This window comes from Phyllobates terribilis, unplaced genomic scaffold (assembly GCF_046119375.1).
Source record: "Phyllobates terribilis strain yellow unplaced genomic scaffold, ASM4611937v1 Scaffold_9__5_contigs__length_417890890, whole genome shotgun sequence".
In the NCBI taxonomy this organism is placed as follows: domain Eukaryota; kingdom Metazoa; phylum Chordata; class Amphibia; order Anura; family Dendrobatidae; genus Phyllobates; species Phyllobates terribilis.
Window position 1 is genome coordinate 300433896 of NW_027362769.1, and position 19046 is coordinate 300452941.

Here is a 19046-nt window from a genome sequence, read left to right on the forward strand (position 1 = left end):
ATTAACCACTTGAAATTATCGATTAGTGACTAAATCTTCCCTGGCTTTCCCGTCCTCACCAGCTTGTGGTGCTGTGGCTTAGTTAGTTAAAGCGCCTGTCTTGTAAATAGGAGATCTTGAGTTCAAATCTCAGCAGTGCATTCTTTTCATCTTCTCAGTATGAAGTTTTCTATCCTCCTATTGGGACAACATCAAATTGGCCTTTGCTAATTCTCTGTGATAGTGCAATAGTGGGTGTAAGAATCTGCTATAAGTGCTAAAGAGGAAGAAAGATGGAATCAAGCATGAAAAAAGTAAAACGAGAGGATTTTATTTTACTACTTTGAAATGCCTCCTCCTTACGTATCTGACTCTCTAAGCAAAGTTTGATAGCAGCCTTCTTGAATGGTAGAAGATTTAAACTTTCATGTTTGAAGAATTCATTGCTTGGGCAGAAAATAAAACCTTGAGCTGGAAACTTAAAAGAATCAGAAAAGAAATAGGACAGATTGAATTCAAAGCCATGCATGCATAGCTCAATCTCTTAACTGCATTGTTAATATATCATCTTAACTACACAGCCAACTTGCCTGCATGAACATGTAGAAACCAGACGATAGGACTATAGCAGCTTTCTTGAAAGAGAAAAGAATCAACTTTCATGCTTGAAGTATACACCATTTTGCCTAAAAATGAAAGCCAATCTTGTCAAAGGGAAAGAAGCAGATTATGACGACGAGGATGGGATTTGAACCCATGCATGCAGAGCACAATGGAATAGCAGTCCATTGCCTTAACCACTCGGCCACCTCGTCTACATGACCAAGTTTAAATTAGGAGGTAAGATCTCATGAGGATTTTAAGCTGTCAGGGTGTTTTTGCTGAAGATTGTATAAATGCTTTTGGCAGTGTGGCCTCATCTCATCTCCTAGAGTATCTATTGTCTAAAGTTAGATTAGGACAAACCTTATCAGAAATGAACCAGTGCAAAGGGTTTTAATAGCAACTTATCAATCATTCCTAATTGTTTCTACTTTTGGCACTGCAGTGGCATTCTTTCAATCTGTCTATTCTGTCTCATGACTGGGAAGCAAAACAAGTCCCAATTTCCAGCTGTGATAAAAGATGGATCATTTAATTATGGAACTTCAAATCCCAAGCCCTTGTTCTCGATACAGCTTCTGTCGCATTCTGCAAATTTGTCATGGTCCTTTTCGAGAATGCTCTTCAAAAAATACTCGGTTTCTTAATTGCCATGACTGAGAGCGACATCTTATTCAATGCTTCTGCTGTGCGTGGAATGGAACTGAAGCTCAATGGTGTTTTGCTCAATTAACCACTTGAAATTATCGATTAGTGACTAAATCTTCCCTGGCTTTCCCATGCTCATCAGCTTGTGGTGCTGTGTCTTAGTTGGTTAAAGCGCCTGTCTAGTAAACTGGAGATCCTGAGTTCAAATTTCAGCAGTGCCTTCTTTTCATCTTCTCAGTATGAAGCTTTCTATCCTCATAGTGGGACAACATCAAATTGGCCTTTGCAAAGTGTCTGTGATAGTGCAATAGTGGGAGTAAGAATCTGCTATAAGTGCTAAAGAGGAAGAAAGATGGAATCAAGCATGAAAAAAGTAAAACGAGTGGATTTTATTTTACTATTTTGAAATGCCTATTCCTTACGTATCTGACTCTCTAAGCAAAGTTTGATAGCAGCCTTCTTGAATGGTAGAAGATTTAAACTTTCATGTTTGAAGAATTCATTGCTTGGGCAGAAAATAAAACCTTGAGCTGGAAACTTAAAAGAATCAGAAAAGAAATAGGACAGTTTGAATTCAAAGCCATGTATGCATAGCTCAATCTCTTAACTGCATTGTTAATGTATCATCTTAACTACACAGCCAACTTGCCTGCATGAACATGTAGAAACCAGACGATAGGACTATAGCAGCTTTCTTGAAAGAGAAAAGAATCAACTTTCATGCTTGAAGTATACACCATTTTGCCTAAAAATGAAAGCCAATCTTGTCAAACGGAAAGAAGCAGATTATGACGACGAGGATGGGATTTGAACCCATGCATGCAGAGCACAATGGATTAGCAGTCCATCGCCTTAACCACTCGGCCACCTCGTCTACATGACCAAGTTTAAATTAGGAGGTAAGATCTCATGAGGATTTTAAGCTGTCAGGGTGTTTTTACTGAAGATTGTATAAAGGCTTTTGGCAGTGTGGCCTCATCTCATCTCCTAGAGTATCTATTGTCTAAAGTTAGATTAGGACAAACCTTATCAGAAATGAACCAGTGCAAAGGGTTTTAATAGCAACTTATCAATCATTCCTAAGTGTTTCTACTTTTGGCACTGCAGTGGCATTCTTTCAATCTGTCTATTCTGTCTCATGACTGGGAAGCAAAACAAGTCCCAATTTCCAGCTGTGATAAAAGATGGATCATATAATTATGGAACTTCAAATCCCAAGCCCTTGTTCTCGATACAGCTTCTGTCGCATTCTGCAAATTTGTCATGGTCCTTTTCGAGAATGCTCTTCAAAAAATACTCGGTTTCTTAATTGCCATGACTGAGAGCGACATCTTATTCAATGCTTCTGCTGTGCGTGGAATGGAACTGAAGCTCAATGTTGTTTTGCTCAATTAACCACTTGAAATTATCGATTAGTGACTAAATCTTCCCTGGCTTTCCCGTCCTCACCAGCTTGTGGTGCTGTGGCTTAGTTGGTTAAAGCGCCTGTCTTGTAAATAGGAGATCTTGAGTTCAAATCTCAGCAGTGCATTCTTTTCATCTTCTCAGTATGAAGTTTTCTATCCTCCTATTGGGACAACATCAAATTGGCCTTTGCTAATTCTCTGTGATAGTGCAATAGTGGGTGTAAGAATCTGCTATAAGTGCTAAAGAGGAAGAAAGATGGAATCAAGCATGAAAAAAGTAAAACGAGAGGATTTTATTTTACTACTTTGAAATGCCTCCTCCTTACGTATCTGACTCTCTAAGCAAAGTTTGATAGCAGCCTTCTTGAATGGTAGAAGATTTAAACTTTCATGTTTGAAGAATTCATTGCTTGGGCAGAAAATAAAACCTTGAGCTGGAAACTTAAAAGAATCAGAAAAGAAATAGGACAGATTGAATTCAAAGCCATGCATGCATAGCTCAATCTCTTAACTGCATTGTTAATATATCATCTTAACTACACAGCCAACTTGCCTGCATGAACATGTAGAAACCAGACGATAGGACTATAGCAGCTTTCTTGAAAGAGAAAAGAATCAACTTTCATGCTTGAAGTATACACCATTTTGCCTAAAAATGAAAGCCAATCTTGTCAAAGGGAAAGAAGCAGATTATGACGACGAGGATGGGATTTGAACCCATGCATGCAGAGCACAATGGAATAGCAGTCCATTGCCTTAACCACTCGGCCACCTCGTCTACATGACCAAGTTTAAATTAGGAGGTAAGATCTCATGAGGATTTTAAGCTGTCAGGGTGTTTTTGCTGAAGATTGTATAAATGCTTTTGGCAGTGTGGCCTCATCTCATCTCCTAGAGTATCTATTGTCTAAAGTTAGATTAGGACAAACCTTATCAGAAATGAACCAGTGCAAAGGGTTTTAATAGCAACTTATCAATCATTCCTAATTGTTTCTACTTTTGGCACTGCAGTGGCATTCTTTCAATCTGTCTATTCTGTCTCATGACTGGGAAGCAAAACAAGTCCCAATTTCCAGCTGTGATAAAAGATGGATCATTTAATTATGGAACTTCAAATCCCAAGCCCTTGTCCTTGATACAGCTTCTGTCGCATTCTGCAAATTTGTCATGGTCCTTTTCGAGAATGCTCTTCAAAAATTACTCGGTTTCTTAATTGCCATGACTGAGAGCGACATCTTATTCAATGCTTCTGCTGTGCGTGGAATGGAACTGAAGCTCAATGTTGTTTTGCTCAATTAACCACTTGAAATTATCGATTAGTGACTAAATCTTCCCTGGCTTTCCTGTGCTCACCAGCTTGTGGTGCTGTGGCTTAGTTGGTTAAAGCGCCTGTCTAGTAAACAGGAGATCTTGAGTACAAATCTCAGCAATGCCTTCTTTTCATCTTCTCAGTATGAAGTTTTCTATCCTCATATTGGGACAACATCAAATTGGCCTTTGCTAAGTCTCTGTGATAGTGCAATAGTGGGAGTAAGAATCTGCTATAAGTGCTAAAGAGGAAGAAAGATGGAATCAAGCATGAAAAAAGTAAAACCAGTGGATTTTATTTTACTATTTTGAAATGCCTCCTCCTTACGTATCTGACTCTCTAAGCAAAGTTTGATAGCAGCCTTCTTGAATGGTAGAAGATTTAAACTTTCATGTTTGAAGAATTCATTGCTTGGGCAGAAAATAAAACCTTGAGCTGGAAACTTAAAAGAATCAGAAAAGAAATAGGACAGATTGAATTCAAAGCCATGCATTCATAGCTCAATCTCTTAACTGCATTGTTAATGTATCATCTTAACTACACAGCCAACTTGCCTGCATGAACATGTAGAAACCAGACGATAGGACTATAGCAGCTTTCTTGAAAGAGAAAAGAATCAACTTTCATGCTTGAAGTATACACCATTTTGCCTAAAAATGAAAGCCAATCTTGTCAAACGGAAAGAAGCAGATTATGACGACGAGGATGGGATTCGAACCCATGCATGCAGAGCACAATGGATTAGCAGTCCATCGCCTTAATCACTCGGCCACCTCGTCTACATGACCAAGTTTAAATTAGGAGGTAAGATCTCATGAGGATTTTAAGCTGTCAGGGTGTTTTACTGAAGATTGTATAAAGGCTTTTGGCAGTGTGGCCTCATCTCATCTCCTAGAGTATCTATTGTCTAATTTTAGATTAGGACAAACCTTATCAGAAATGAACCAGTGCAAAGGGTTTTAATAGCAACTTATCAATCATTCCTAAGTGTTTCTACTTTTGGCACTGCAGTGGCATTCTTTCAATCTGTCTATTCTGTCTCATGACTGGGAAGCAAAACAAGTCCCAATTTCCAGCTGTGATAAAAGATGGATCATATAATTATGGAACTTCAAATCCCAAGCCCTTGTTCTCGATACAGCTTCTGTCGCATTCTGCAAATTTGTCATGGTCCTTTTCGAGAATGCTCTTCAAAAAATACTCGGTTTCTTAATTGCCATGACTGAGAGCAACATCTTATTCAATGCTTCTGCTGTGCGTGGAATGGAACTGAAGCTCAATGTTGTTTTGCTCAATTAACCACTTGAAATTATCGATTAGTGACTAAATCTTCCCTGGCTTTCCCGTCATCACCAGCTTGTGGTGCTGTGGCTTCGTTGGTTAAAGTGCCTGTCTAGTAAACAGGAGATCTTGAGTTCAAATCTCAGCAGTGCATTCATTTCATCTTCTCAGTATGAAGTTTTCTATCCTCATATTGGGACAACATCAAATTGGCCTTTGCTAATTCTCTGTGATAGTGCAATAGTGGGAGTAAGAATCTGCTATAAGTGCTAAAGAGGAAGAAAGATGGAATCAAGCATGAAAAAAGTAAAACCAGTGGATTTTATTTTACTATTTTGAAATGCCTCCTCCTTACGTATCTGACTCTCTAAGCAAAGTTTGATAGCAGCCTTCTTGAATGGTAGAAGATTTAAACTTTCATGTTTGAAGAATTCATTGCTTGGGCAGAAAATAAAACCTTGAGCTGGAAACTTAACAGAATCAGAAAAGAAATAGGACAGATTGAATTCAAAGCCATGCATGCATAGCTCAATCTCTTAACTGCATTGTTAATGTATCATCTTAACTACACAGCCAACTTGCCTGCATGAACATGTAGAAACCAGACGATAGGACTATAGCAGCTTTCTTGAAAAAGAAAAGAATCAACTTTCATGCTTGAAGTATACACCATTTTGCCTAAAAATGAAAGCCAATCTTGTCAAACGGTAAGAAGCAGATTATGACGACGAGGATGGGATTCGAACCCATGCAAGCAGAGCACAATGGATTAGCAGTCCATCGCCTTAACCACTCGGCCACCTCGACTACATGACCAAGTTTAAATTAGGAGGTAAGATCTCATGAGGATTTTAAGCTGTCAGGGTGTTTTTACTGTAGATTGTATAAAGGCTTTTGGCAGTGTGGCCTCATCTCATCTCCTAGAGTATCTATTGTCTAAAGTTAGATTAGGACAAACCTTATCAGAAATGAACCAGTGCAAAGGGTTTTAATAGCAACTTATCAATCATTCCTAATTGTTTCTACTTTTGGCACTGCAGTGGCATTCTTTCAATCTGTCTATTCTGTCTCATGACTGGGAAGCAAAACAAGTCCCAATTTCCAGCTGTGATAAAAGATGGATCATATAATTATGGAACTTCAAATCCCAAGCCCTTGTCCTTGATACAGCTTCTGTCGCATTCTGCAAATTTGTCATGGTCCTTTTCGAGAATGCTCTTCAAAAATTACTCGGTTTCTTAATTGCCATGACTGAGAGCGACATCTTATTCAATGCTTCTGCTGTGCGTGGAATGGAACTGAAGCTCAATGTTGTTTTGCTCAATTAACCACTTGAAATTATCGATTAGTGACTAAATCTTCCCTGGCTTTCCCGTCCTCACCAGCTTGTGGTGCTGTGTCTTAGTTGGTTAAAGCGCCTGTCTAGTAAACAGGAGATCCTGAGTTCAAATTTCAGCAGTGCCTTCTTTTCATCTTCTCAGTATGAAGCTTTCTATCCTCATAGTGGGACAACATCAAATTGGCCTTTGCTAAGTCTCTGTGATAGTGCAATAGTGGGAGTAAGAATCTGCTATAAGTGCTGAAGAGGAAGAAAGATGTAATCAAGCATGAAAAAAGTAAAACCAGTGGATTTTATTTTACTATTTTGAAATGCCTTCTCCTTACGTATCTGACTCTCTAAGCAAAGTTTGATAGCAGCCTTCTTGAATGGTAGAAGATTTAAACTTTCATGTTTGAAGAATTCATTGCTTGGGCAGAAAATAAAACCTTGAGCTGGAAACTTAAAAGAATCAGAAAAGAAATAGGACAGATTGAATTCAAAGCCATGCATGCATAGCTCAATCTCTTAACTGCATTGTTAATGTATCATCTTAACTACACAGCCAACTTGCCTGCATGAACATGTAGAAACCAGACGATAGGACTATAGCAGCTTTCTTGAAAGAGAAAAGAATCAACTTTCATGCTTGAAGTATACACCATTTTGCCTAAAAATGAAAGCCAATCTTGTCAAAGGGAAAGAAGCAGATTATGACAACGAGGAGGGGATTTGAACCCATGCATGCAGAGCACAATGGAATAGCAGTCCATTGCCTTAACCACTCGGCCACCTCGTCTACATGACCAAGTTTAAATTAGGAGGTAAGATCTCATGAGGATTTTAAGCTGTCAGGGTGTTTTTACTGAAGATTGTATAAATGCTTTTGGCAGTGTGGCCTCATCTCATCTCCTAGAGTATCTATTGTCTAAAGTTAGATTAGGACAAACCTTATCAGAAATGAACCAGTGCAAAGGGTTTTAATAGCAACTTATCAATCATTCCTAATTGTTTCTACTTTTGGCACTGCAGTGGCATTCTTTCAATCTGTCTATTCTGTCTCATGACTGGGATGCAAAACAAGTCCCAATTTCCAGCTGTGATAAAAGATGGATCATTTAATTATGGAACTTCAAATCCCAAGCCCTTGTCCTCGATACAGCTTTTGTCGCATTCTGCAAATTTGTCATGGTCCTTTTCGAGAATGCTCTTCAAAAAATACTCGGTTTCTTAATTGCCATGACTGAGAGCGACATCTTATTCAATGCTTCTGCTGTGCGTGGAATGGAACTGAAGCTCAATGTTGTTTTGCTCAATTAACCACTTGAAATTATCTATTAGTGACTAAATCTTCCCTGGCTTTCCATTCCTCACCAGCTTGTGGTGCTGTGGCTTAGTTGGTTAAAGCGCCTATCTAGTAAACAGGAGATCCTGAGTTCAAATTTCAGCAGTGCCTTCTTTTCATCTTCTCAGTACGAAGCTTTCTATCCTCATAGTGGGACAACATCAAATTGGCCTTTGCTAATTGTCTGTGATAGTGCAATAGTGGGAGTAAGAATCTGCTATAAGTTCTAAAGAGGAAGAAAGATGGAATCAAGCATGAAAAAAGTAAAACGAGTGGATTTTATTTTACTATTTTGAAATGCCTCCTCCTTACGTATCTGACTCTCTAAGCAAAGTTTGATAGCAGCCTTCTTGAATGGTAGAAGATTTAAACTTTCATGTTTGAAGAATTCATTGCTTGGGCAGAAAATAAAACCTTGAGCTGGAAACTTAAAAGAATCAGAAAAGAAATAGGACAGATTGAATTCAAAGCCATGCATGCATAGCTCAATCTCTTAACTGCATTGTTAATGTATCATCTTAACTACACAGCCAACTTGCCTGCATGAACATGTTGAAACCAGACGATAGGACTATAGCAGCTTTCTTGAAAGAGAAAAGAATCAACTTTCATGATTGAAGTATACACCATTTTGCCTAAAAATGAAAGCCAATCTTGTCAAACGGAAAGAAGCAGATTATGACGACGAGGATGGGATTCGAACCCATGCATGCAGAGCACAATGGATTAGCAGTCCATCGCCTTAACCACTCGGCCACCTCGTCTACATGACCAAGTTTAAATTAGGAGGTAAGATCTCATGAGGATTTTAAGCTGTCAGGGTGTTTTTACTGAAGATTGTATAAAGGCTTTTGGCAGTGTGGCCTCATCTCATCTCCTAGAGTATCTATTGTCTAATTTTAGATTAGGACAAACCTTATCAGAAATGAACCAGTGCAAAGGGTTTTAATAGCAACTTATCAATCATTCCTAATTGTTTCTACTTTTGGCACTGCAGTGACATTCTTTCAATCTGTCTATTCTGTCTCATGACTGGGAAGCAAAACAAGTCCCAATTTCCAGCTGTGATAAAAGATGAATCATTTAATTATGGAACTTCAAATCCCAAGCCCTTGTCCTTGATACAGCTTCTGTCGCATTCTGCAAATTTGTCATGGTCCTTTTCGAGAATGCTCTTCAAAAATTACTCGGTTTCTTAATTGCCATGACTGAGAGCGACATCTTATTCAATGCTTCTGCTGTGCGTGGAATGGAACTGAAGCTTAATGTTGTTTTGCTCAATTAACCACTTGAAATTATCGATTAGTGACTAAATCTTCCCTGGCTTTCCCGTGCTCACCAGCTTGTGGTGCTGTGTCTTAGTTGGTTAAAGCGCCTGTCTAGTAAACAAGAGATCCTGAGTTCAAATTTCAGCAGTGCCTTCTTTTCATCTTCTCAGTATGAAGCTTTCTATCCTCATAGTGGGACAACATCAAATTGGCCTTTGCTAAGTCTCTGTGATAGTGCAATAGTGGGAGTAAGAATCTGCTATAAGTGCTGAAGAGGAAGAAAGATGGAATCAAGCATGAAAAAAGTAAAACCAGTGGATTTTATTTTACTATTTTGAAATGCCTCCTCCTTACGTATCTGACTCTCTAAGCAAAGTTTGATAGCAGCCTTCTTGAATGGTAGAAGATTTAAACTTTCATGTTTGAAGAATTCATTGCTTGGGCAGAAAATAAAACCTTGAGCTGGAAACTTAAAAGAATCAGAAAAGAAATAGAACAGATTGAATTCAAAGCCATGCATGCATAACTCAATCTCTTAACTGCATTGTTAATGTATCATCTTAACTACACAGCCAACTTGCCTGCATGAACATGTAGAAACCAGACGATAGGACTGTAGCAGCTTTCTTGAAAGAGAAAAGAATCAACTTTCATGCTTGAAGTATACACCATTTTGCCTAAAAATGAAAGCCAATCTTGTCAAACAGAAAGAAGCAGATTATGTCGACGAGGATGGGAATCGAACCCATGCATGCAGAGCACAATAGATTAGCAGTCCATCGCCTTAACCACTCGGCCACCTCGTCTACATGACCAAGTTTAAATTAGGAGGTAAGATCTCATGAGGATTTTAAGCTGTCAGGGTGTTTTTACTGAAGATTGTATAAAGGCTTTTGGCAGTGTGGCCTCATCTCATCTCCTAGAGTATCTATTGTCTAATTTTAGATTAGGACAAACCTTATCAGAAATGAACCAGTGCAAAGGGTTTTAATAGCAACTTATCAATCATTCCTAATTGTTTCTACTTTTGGCACTGCAGTGGCATTCTTTCAATCTGTCTATTCTGTCTCATGACTGGGAAGCAAAACAAGTCCCAATTTCCAGCTGTGATAAAAGATGGATCATATAATTATGGAACTTCAAATCCCAAGCCCTTGTCCTTGATACAGCTTCTGTCGCATTCTGCAAATTTGTCATGGTCCTTTTCGAGAATGCTCTTCAAAAATTACTCGGTTTCTTAATTGCCATGACTGAGAGCGACATCTTATTCAATGCTTCTGCTGTGCGTGGAATGGAACTGAAGCTCAATGTTGTTTTGCTCAATTAACCACTTGAAATTATCGATTAGTGACTAAATCTTCCCTGGTTTTCCCATGCTCACCAGCTTGTGGTGCTGTGTCTTAGTTGGTTAAAGCACCTGTCTAGTAAACAGGAGATCTTGAGTTCAAATTTCAGCAGTGCCTTCTTTTCATCTTCTCAGTATGAAGCTTTCTATCCTCATAGTGGGACAACATCAAATTGGCCTTTGCTAAGTCTCTGTGATAGTGCAATAGTGGGAGTAAGAATCTGCTATAAGTGCTGAAGAGGAAGAAAGATGGAATCAAGCATGAAAAAAGTAAAACCAGTGGATTTTATTTTACTATTTTGAAATGCCTCCTCCTTACGTATCTGACTCTCTAAGCAAAGTTTGATAGCAGCCTTCTTGAATGGTAGAAGATTTAAACTTTCATGTTTGAAGAATTCATTGCTTGGGCAGAAAATAAAACCTTGAGCTGGAAACTTAAAAGAATCAGAAAAGAAATAGGACAGATTGAATTCAAAGCCATGCATGCATAACTCAATCTCTTAACTGCATTGTTAATGTATCATCTTAACTACACAGCCAACTTGCCTGCATGAACATGTAGAAACCAGACGATAGGACTATAGCAGCTTTCTTGAAAGAGAAAAGAATCAACTTTCATGCTTGAAGTATACACCATTTTGCCTAAAAATGAAAGCCAATCTTGTCAAACAGAAAGAAGCAGATTATGACGACGAGGATGGGAATCGAACCCATGCATGCAGAGCACAATGGATTAGCAGTCCATCGCCTTAACCACTCGGCCACCTCGTCTACATGACCAAGTTTAAATTAGGAGGTAAGATCTCATGAGGATTTTAAGCTGTCAGGGTGTTTTTACTGAAGATTGTATAAAGGCTTTTGGCAGTGTGGCCTCATCTCATCTCCTAGAGTATCTATTGTCTAATTTTAGATTAGGACAAACCTTATCAGAAATGAACCAGTGCAAAGGGTTTTAATAGCAACTTATCAATCATTCCTAATTGTTTCTACTTTTGGCACTGCAGTGGCATTCTTTCAATCTGTCTATTCTGTCTCATGACTGGGAAGCAAAACAAGTCCCAATTTCCAGCTGTGATAAAAGATGGATCATATAATTATGGAACTTCAAATCCCAAGCCCTTGTCCTTGATACAGCTTCTGTCGCATTCTGCAAATTTGTCATGGTCCTTTTCGAGAATGCTCTTCAAAAATTACTCGGTTTCTTAATTGCCATGACTGAGAGCGACATCTTATTCAATGCTTCTGCTGTGCGTGGAATGGAACTGAAGCTCAATGTTGTTTTGCTCAATTAACCACTTGAAATTATCGATTAGTGACTAAATCTTCCCTGGTTTTCCCATGCTCACCAGCTTGTGGTGCTGTGTCTTAGTTGGTTAAAGCACCTGTCTAGTAAACAGGAGATCTTGAGTTCAAATTTCAGCAGTGCCTTCTTTTCATCTTCTCAGTATGAAGCTTTCTATCCTCATAGTGGGACAACATCAAATTGGCCTTTGCTAAGTCTCTGTGATAGTGCAATAGTGGGAGTAAGAATCTGCTATAAGTGCTGAAGAGGAAGAAAGATGGAATAAAGCATGAAAAAAGTAAAACCAGTGGATTTTATTTTACTATTTTGAAATGCCTCCTCCTTACGTATCTGACTCTCTAAGCAAAGTTTGATAGCAGCCTTCTTGAATGGTAGAAGATTTAAACTTTCATGTTTGAAGAATTCATTGCTTGGGCAGAAAATAAAACCTTGAGCTGGAAACTTAAAAGAATCAGAAAAGAAATAGGACAGATTGAATTCAAAGCCATGCATGCATAACTCAATCTCTTAACTGCATTGTTAATGTATCATCTTAACTACACAGCCAACTTGCCTGCATGAACATGTAGAAACCAGACGATAGGACTATAGCAGCTTTCTTGAAAGAGAAAAGAATCAACTTTCATGCTTGAAGTATACACCATTTTGCCTAAAAATGAAAGCCAATCTTGTCAAACAGAAAGAAGCAGATTATGACGACGAGGATGGGAATCGAACCCATGCATGCAGAGCACAATGGATTAGCAGTCCATCGCCTTAACCACTCGGCCACCTCGTCTACATGACCAAGTTTAAATTAGGAGGTAAGATCTCATGAGGATTTTAAGCTGTCAGGGTGTTTTTACTGAAGATTGTATAAAGGCTTTTGGCAGTGTGGCCTCATCTCATCTCCTAGAGTATCTATTGTCTAATTTTAGATTAGGACAAACCTTATCAGAAATGAACCAGTGCAAAGGGTTTTAATAGCAACTTATCAATCATTCCTAATTGTTTCTACTTTTGGCACTGCAGTGGCATTCTTTCAATCTGTCTATTCTGTCTCATGACTGGGAAGCAAAACAAGTCCCAATTTCCAGCTGTGATAAAAGATGGATCATATAATTATGGAACTTCAAATCCCAAGCCCTTGTCCTTGATACAGCTTCTGTCGCATTCTGCAAATTTGTCATGGTCCTTTTCGAGAATGCTCTTCAAAAATTACTCGGTTTCTTAATTGCCATGACTGAGAGCGACATCTTATTCAATGCTTCTGCTGTGCGTGGAATGGAACTGAAGCTCAATGTTGTTTTGCTCAATTAACCACTTGAAATTATCGATTAGTGACTAAATCTTCCCTGGTTTTCCCATGCTCACCAGCTTGTGGTGCTGTGTCTTAGTTGGTTAAAGCACCTGTCTAGTAAACAGGAGATCTTGAGTTCAAATTTCAGCAGTGCCTTCTTTTCATCTTCTCAGTATGAAGCTTTCTATCCTCATAGTGGGACAACATCAAATTGGCCTTTGCTAAGTCTCTGTGATAGTGCAATAGTGGGAGTAAGAATCTGCTATAAGTGCTAAAGAGGAAGAAAGATGGAATCAAGCATGAAAAAAGTAAAACCAGTGGATTTTATTTTACTATTTTGAAATGCCTCCTCCTTACGTATCTGACTCTCTAAGCAAAGTTTGATAGCAGCCTTCTTGAATGGTAGAAGATTTAAACTTTCATGTTTGAAGAATTCATTGCTTGGGCAGAAAATAAAACCTTGAGCTGGAAACTTAAAAGAATCAGAAAAGAAATAGGACAGATTGAATTCAAAGCCATGCATGCATAACTCAATCTCTTAACTGCATTGTTAATGTATCATCTTAACTACACAGCCAACTTGCCTGCATGAACATGTAGAAACCAGACGATAGGACTATAGCAGCTTTCTTGAAAGAGAAAAGAATCAACTTTCATGCTTGAAGTATACACCATTTTGCCTAAAAATGAAAGCCAATCTTGTCAAACAGAAAGAAGCAGATTATGACGACGAGGATGGGAATCGAACCCATGCATGCAGAGCACAATGGATTAGCAGTCCATCGCCTTAACCACTCGGCCACCTCGTCTACATGACCAAGTTTAAATTAGGAGGTAAGATCTCATGAGGATTTTAAGCTGTCAGGGTGTTTTTACTGAAGATTGTATAAAGGCTTTTGGCAGTGTGGCCTCATCTCATCTCCTAGAGTATCTATTGTCTAATTTTAGATTAGGACAAACCTTATCAGAAATGAACCAGTGCAAAGGGTTTTAATAGCAACTTATCAATCATTCCTAATTGTTTCTACTTTTGGCACTGCAGTGGCATTCTTTCAATCTGTCTATTCTGTCTCATGACTGGGAAGCAAAACAAGTCCCAATTTCCAGCTATGATAAAAGATGGATCATATAATTATGGAACTTCAAATCCCAAGCCCTTGTCCTTGATACAGCTTCTGTCGCATTCTGCAAATTTGTCATGGTCCTTTTCGAGAATGCTCTTCAAAAATTACTCGGTTTCTTAATTGCCATGACTGAGAGCGACATCTTATTCAATGCTTCTGCTGTGCGTGGAATGGAACTGAAGCTCAATGTTGTTTTGCTCAATTAACCACTTGAAATTATCGATTAGTGACTAAATCTTCCCTGGTTTTCCCGTCCTCACCAGCTTGTGGTGCTGTGTCTTAGTTGGTTAAAGCACCTGTCTAGTAAACAGGAGATCTTGAGTTCAAATTTCAGCAGTGCCTTCTTTTCATCTTCTCAGTATGAAGCTTTCTATCCTCATAGTGGGACAACATCAAATTAGCCTTTGCTAAGTCTCTGTGATAGTGCAATAGTGGGAGTAAGAATCTGCTATAAGTGCTGAAGAGGAAGAAAGATGGAATCAAGCATGAAAAAAGTAAAACCAGTGGATTTTATTTTACTATTTTGAAATGCCTCCTCCTTACGTATCTGACTCTCTAAGCAAAGTTTGATAGCAGCCTTCTTGAATGGTAGAAGATTTAAACTTTCATGTTTGAAGAATTCATTGCTTGGGCAGAAAATAAAACCTTGAGCTGGAAACTTAAAAGAATCAGAAAAGAAATAGGACAGATTGAATTCAAAGCCATGCATGCATAACTCAATCTCTTAACTGCATTGTTAATGTATCATCTTAACTACACAGCCAACTTGCCTGCATGAACATGTAGAAACCAGACGATAGGACTATAGCAGCTTTCTTGAAAGAGAAAAGAATCAACTTTCATGCTTGAAGTATACACCATTTTGCCTAAAAATGAAAGCCAATCTTGTCAAACAGAAAGAAGCAGATTATGACGACGAGGATGGGAATCGAACCCATGCAAGCTGAGCACAATGGATTAGCAGTCCATCGCCTTAACCACTCGGCCACCTCGTCTACATGACCAAGTTTAAATTAGGAGGTAAGATCTCATGAGGATTTTAAGCTGTCAGGGTGTTTTTACTGAAGATTGTATAAAGGCTTTTGGCAGTGTGGCCTCATCTCATCTCCTAGAGTATCTATTGTCTAAAGTTAGATTAGGACAAACCTTATCAGAAATGAACCAGTGCAAAGGGTTTTAATAGCAACTTATCAATCATTCCTAATTGTTTCTAGTTTTGGCACTGCAGTGGCATTCTTTCAATCTGTCTATTCTGTCTCATGACTGGGAAGCAAAACAAGTCCCAATTTCCAGCTGTGATAAAAGATGGATCATTTAATTATGGAACTTCAAATCCCAAGCCCTTGTCCTTGATACAGCTTCTGTCGCATTCTGCAAATTTGTCATGGTCCTTTTCGAGAATGCTCTTCAAAAATTACTCGGTTTCTTAATTGCCATGACTGAGAGCGACATCTTATTCAATGCTTCTGCTGTGCGTGGAATGGAACTGAAGCTCAATGTTGTTTTGCTCAATTAACCACTTGAAATTATCGATTAGTGACTAAATCTTCCCTGGCTTTCCCGTGCTCACCAGCTTGTGGTGCTGTGTCTTAGTTGGTTAAAGCGCCTGTCTAGTAAACAGGAGATCCTGAGTTCAAATTTCAGCAGTGCCTTCTTTTCATCTTCTCAGTATGAAGCTTTCTATCCTCATAGTGGGACAACATCAAATTGGCCTTTGCTAAGTCTCTGTGATAGTGCAATAGTGGGAGTAAGAATCTGCTATAAGTGCTAAAGAGGAAGAAAGATGGAATCAAGCATGAAAAAAGTAAAACCAGTGGATTTTATTTTACTATTTTGAAATGCCTCCTCCTTACGTATCTGACTCTCTAAGCAAAGTTTGATAGCAGCCTTCTTGAATGGTAGAAGATTTAAACTTTCATGTTTGAAGAATTCATTGCTTGGGCAGAAAATAAAACCTTGAGCTGGAAACTTAAAAGAATCAGAATAGAAATAGGACAGATTGAATTCAAAGCCATGCATGCATAGCTTAATCTCTTAACTGCTTTGTTAATGTATCATCTTAACTACACAGCCAACTTGCCTGCATGAACATGTAGAAACCAGACGATAGAACTATAGCAGCTTTCTTGAAAGAGAAAAGAATCAACTTTCATGCTTGAAGTATACACCATTTTGCCTAAAAATGAAAGCCAATCTTGTCAAACAGAAAGAAACAGATTATGACGACGAGGATGGGATTCGAACCCATGCATGCAGAGCACAATGGATTAGCAGTCCAGCGCCTTAACCACTCGGCCAGCTCGTCTACATGACCAAGTTTAAATTTGGAGGTAAGATCTCATGAGGATTTTAAGCTGTCAGGGTGTTTTTACTGAAGATTGTATAAAGGCTTTTGGCAGTGTGGCCTCATCTCATCTCCTAGAGTATCTATTGTCTAAAGTTAGATTAGGACAAACCTTATCAGAAATGAACCAGTGCAAAGGGTTTTAATAGCAACTTATCAATCATTCCTAATTGTTTCTACTTTTGGCACTGCAGTGGCATTCTTTCAATCTGTCTATTCTGTCTCATGACTGGGAAGCAAAACAAGTCCCAATTTCCAGCTGTGATAAAAGATGGATCATTTAATTATGGAACTTCAAATCCCAAGCCCTTGTCCTTGATACAGCTTCTGTCGCATTCTGCAAATTTGTCATGGTCCTTTTCGAGAATGCTCTTCAAAAATTACTCGGTTTCTTAATTGCCATGACTGAGAGCGACATCTTATTCAATGCTTCTGCTGTGCGTGGAATGGAACTGAAGCTCAATGTTGTTTTGCTCAATTAACCACTTGAAATTATCGATTAGTGACTAAATCTTCCCTGGCTTTCCCGTCCTCACCAGCTTCTGGTGCTGTGTCTTAGTTGGTTAAAGCGCCTGTCTAGTAAACAAGAGATCCTGAGTTCAAATTTCAGCAGTGCCTTCTTTTCATCTTCTCAGTATGAAGCTTTCTATCCTCATAGTGGGACAACATCAAATTGGCCTTTGCTAAGTCTCTGTGATAGTGCAATAGTGGGAGTAAGAATCTGCTATAAGTGCTGAAGAGGAAGAAAGATGGAATCAAGCATGAAAAAAGTAAAACCAGTGGATTTTATTTTACTATTTTGAAATGCCTCCTCCTTACGTATCTGACTCTCTAAGCAAAGTTTGATAGCAGCCTTCTTGAATGGTAGAAGATTTAAACTTTCATGTTTGAAGAATTCATTGCTTGGGCAGAAAATAAAACCTTGAGCTGGAAACTTAAAAGAATCAGAAAAGAAATAAGACAGATTGAATTCAAAGCCATGCATGCATAACTCAATCTCTTAACTGCATTGTTAATGTATCATCTTAACTACACAGCCAACTTGCCTGCATGAACATGTAGAAACCAGACGATAGGACTATAGCAGCTTTCTTGAAAGAGAAAAGAATCAACTTTCATGCTTGAAGTATACACCATTTTGCCTAAAAATGAAAGCCAATCTTGTCAAACAGAAAGAATCAGATTATGACGACGAGGATGGGATTCGAACCCATGCATGCAGAGCCCAATGGATTAGCAGTCCATCGCCTTAACCACTCGGCCACCTCGTCTACATGACCAAGTTTAAATTAGGAGGTAAGATCTCATGAGGATTTTAAGCTGTCAGGGTGTTTTTACTGAAGATTGTATAAAGGCTTTTGGCAGTGTGGCCTCATCTCATCTCCTAGAGTATCTATTGTCTAATTTTAGATTAGGACAAACCTTATCAGAAATGAACCAGTGCAAAGGGTTTTAATAGCAACTTATCAATCATTCCTAATTGTTTCTACTTTTGGCACTGCAGTGACATTCTTTCAATCTGTCTATTCTGTCTCATGACTGGGAAGCAAAACAAGTCCCAATTTCCAGCTGTGATAAAAGATGAATCATTTAATTATGGAACTTCAAATCCCAAGCCCTTGTCCTTGATACAGCTTCTGTCGCATTCTGCAAATTTGTCATGGTCCTTTTCGAGAATGCTCTTCAAAAATTACTCGGTTTCTTAATTGCCATGACTGAGAGCGACATCTTATTCAATGCTTCTGCTGTGCGTGGAATGGAACTGAAGCTCAATGTTGTTTTGCTCAATTAACCACTTGAAATTATCGATTAGTGACTAAATCTTCCCTGGCTTTCCCGTGCTCACCAGCTTGTGGTGCTGTGTCTTAGTTGGTTAAAGCGCCTGTCTAGTAAACAAGAGATCCTGAGTTCAAATTTCAGCAGTGCCTTCTTTTCATCTTCTCAGTATGAAGCTTTCTATCCTCATAGTGGGACAACATCAAATTGGCCTTTGCTAAGTCTCTGTGATAGTGCAATAGTGGGAGTAAGAATCTGCTATAAGTGCTGAAGAGGAAGAAAGATGGAATCAAGCATGAAAAAAGTAAAACCAGTGGATTTTATTTTACTATTTTGAAATGCCTCCTCCTTACGTATCTGACTCTCTAAGCAAAGTTTGATAGCAGCCTTCTTGAATGGTAGAAGATTTAAACTTTCATGTTTGAAGAATTCATTGCTTGGGCAGAAAATAAAACCTTGAGCTGGAAACTTAAAAGAATCAGAAAAGAAATAGGACAGATTGAATTCAAAGCCATGCATGCATAACTCAATCTCTTAACTGCATTGTTAATGTATCATCTTAACTACACAGCCAACTTGCCTGCATGAACATGTAGAAACCAGACGATAGGACTATAGCAGCTTTCTTGAAAGAGAAAAGAATCAACTTTCATGCTTGAAGTATACACCATTTTGCCTAAAAATGAAAGCCAATCTTGTCAAACAGAAAAAACAAGAT

General features: G+C 38.6%; 17 non-coding genes across 17 annotated transcripts; 3 read left to right on the top strand and 14 right to left on the bottom strand.

Moving 5' to 3' along the window:
- Window positions 1-712: 712 nt before the first annotated feature.
- Window positions 713-794, bottom strand: TRNAS-GCU (transfer RNA serine (anticodon GCU)). The gene has a single exon. It is a non-coding gene; the product is annotated as a tRNA-Ser (tRNA).
- A 1228-nt stretch (window positions 795-2022) lies between these two features.
- Window positions 2023-2104, bottom strand: TRNAS-GCU (transfer RNA serine (anticodon GCU)). Its single transcript has one exon. It is a non-coding gene; the product is annotated as a tRNA-Ser (tRNA).
- Window positions 2105-3332: 1228 nt separating this feature from the next.
- On the bottom strand, window positions 3333-3414 carry TRNAS-GCU (transfer RNA serine (anticodon GCU)). Its single transcript has one exon. It is a non-coding gene; the product is annotated as a tRNA-Ser (tRNA).
- Window positions 3415-4642: 1228 nt separating this feature from the next.
- TRNAS-GCU (transfer RNA serine (anticodon GCU)) lies at window positions 4643-4724 on the bottom strand. Its single transcript has one exon. It is a non-coding gene; the product is annotated as a tRNA-Ser (tRNA).
- Window positions 4725-5951: 1227 nt separating this feature from the next.
- On the bottom strand, window positions 5952-6033 carry TRNAS-GCU (transfer RNA serine (anticodon GCU)). Its single transcript has one exon. It is a non-coding gene; the product is annotated as a tRNA-Ser (tRNA).
- Window positions 6034-6616: 583 nt separating this feature from the next.
- On the top strand, window positions 6617-6690 carry TRNAT-AGU (transfer RNA threonine (anticodon AGU)). The gene has a single exon. It is a non-coding gene; the product is annotated as a tRNA-Thr (tRNA).
- A 571-nt stretch (window positions 6691-7261) lies between these two features.
- On the bottom strand, window positions 7262-7343 carry TRNAS-GCU (transfer RNA serine (anticodon GCU)). The gene has a single exon. It is a non-coding gene; the product is annotated as a tRNA-Ser (tRNA).
- A 583-nt stretch (window positions 7344-7926) lies between these two features.
- TRNAT-AGU (transfer RNA threonine (anticodon AGU)) lies at window positions 7927-8000 on the top strand. Its single transcript has one exon. It is a non-coding gene; the product is annotated as a tRNA-Thr (tRNA).
- A 571-nt stretch (window positions 8001-8571) lies between these two features.
- Window positions 8572-8653, bottom strand: TRNAS-GCU (transfer RNA serine (anticodon GCU)). Its single transcript has one exon. It is a non-coding gene; the product is annotated as a tRNA-Ser (tRNA).
- A 1228-nt stretch (window positions 8654-9881) lies between these two features.
- On the bottom strand, window positions 9882-9963 carry TRNAS-GCU (transfer RNA serine (anticodon GCU)). Its single transcript has one exon. It is a non-coding gene; the product is annotated as a tRNA-Ser (tRNA).
- Window positions 9964-11191: 1228 nt separating this feature from the next.
- TRNAS-GCU (transfer RNA serine (anticodon GCU)) lies at window positions 11192-11273 on the bottom strand. The gene has a single exon. It is a non-coding gene; the product is annotated as a tRNA-Ser (tRNA).
- A 1228-nt stretch (window positions 11274-12501) lies between these two features.
- Window positions 12502-12583, bottom strand: TRNAS-GCU (transfer RNA serine (anticodon GCU)). The gene has a single exon. It is a non-coding gene; the product is annotated as a tRNA-Ser (tRNA).
- A 1228-nt stretch (window positions 12584-13811) lies between these two features.
- Window positions 13812-13893, bottom strand: TRNAS-GCU (transfer RNA serine (anticodon GCU)). Its single transcript has one exon. It is a non-coding gene; the product is annotated as a tRNA-Ser (tRNA).
- A 1228-nt stretch (window positions 13894-15121) lies between these two features.
- On the bottom strand, window positions 15122-15203 carry TRNAS-GCU (transfer RNA serine (anticodon GCU)). The gene has a single exon. It is a non-coding gene; the product is annotated as a tRNA-Ser (tRNA).
- A 583-nt stretch (window positions 15204-15786) lies between these two features.
- Window positions 15787-15860, top strand: TRNAT-AGU (transfer RNA threonine (anticodon AGU)). Its single transcript has one exon. It is a non-coding gene; the product is annotated as a tRNA-Thr (tRNA).
- A 571-nt stretch (window positions 15861-16431) lies between these two features.
- On the bottom strand, window positions 16432-16513 carry TRNAS-GCU (transfer RNA serine (anticodon GCU)). Its single transcript has one exon. It is a non-coding gene; the product is annotated as a tRNA-Ser (tRNA).
- A 1228-nt stretch (window positions 16514-17741) lies between these two features.
- Window positions 17742-17823, bottom strand: TRNAS-GCU (transfer RNA serine (anticodon GCU)). Its single transcript has one exon. It is a non-coding gene; the product is annotated as a tRNA-Ser (tRNA).
- Between the last annotated feature and the right edge of the window lie 1223 nt (window positions 17824-19046).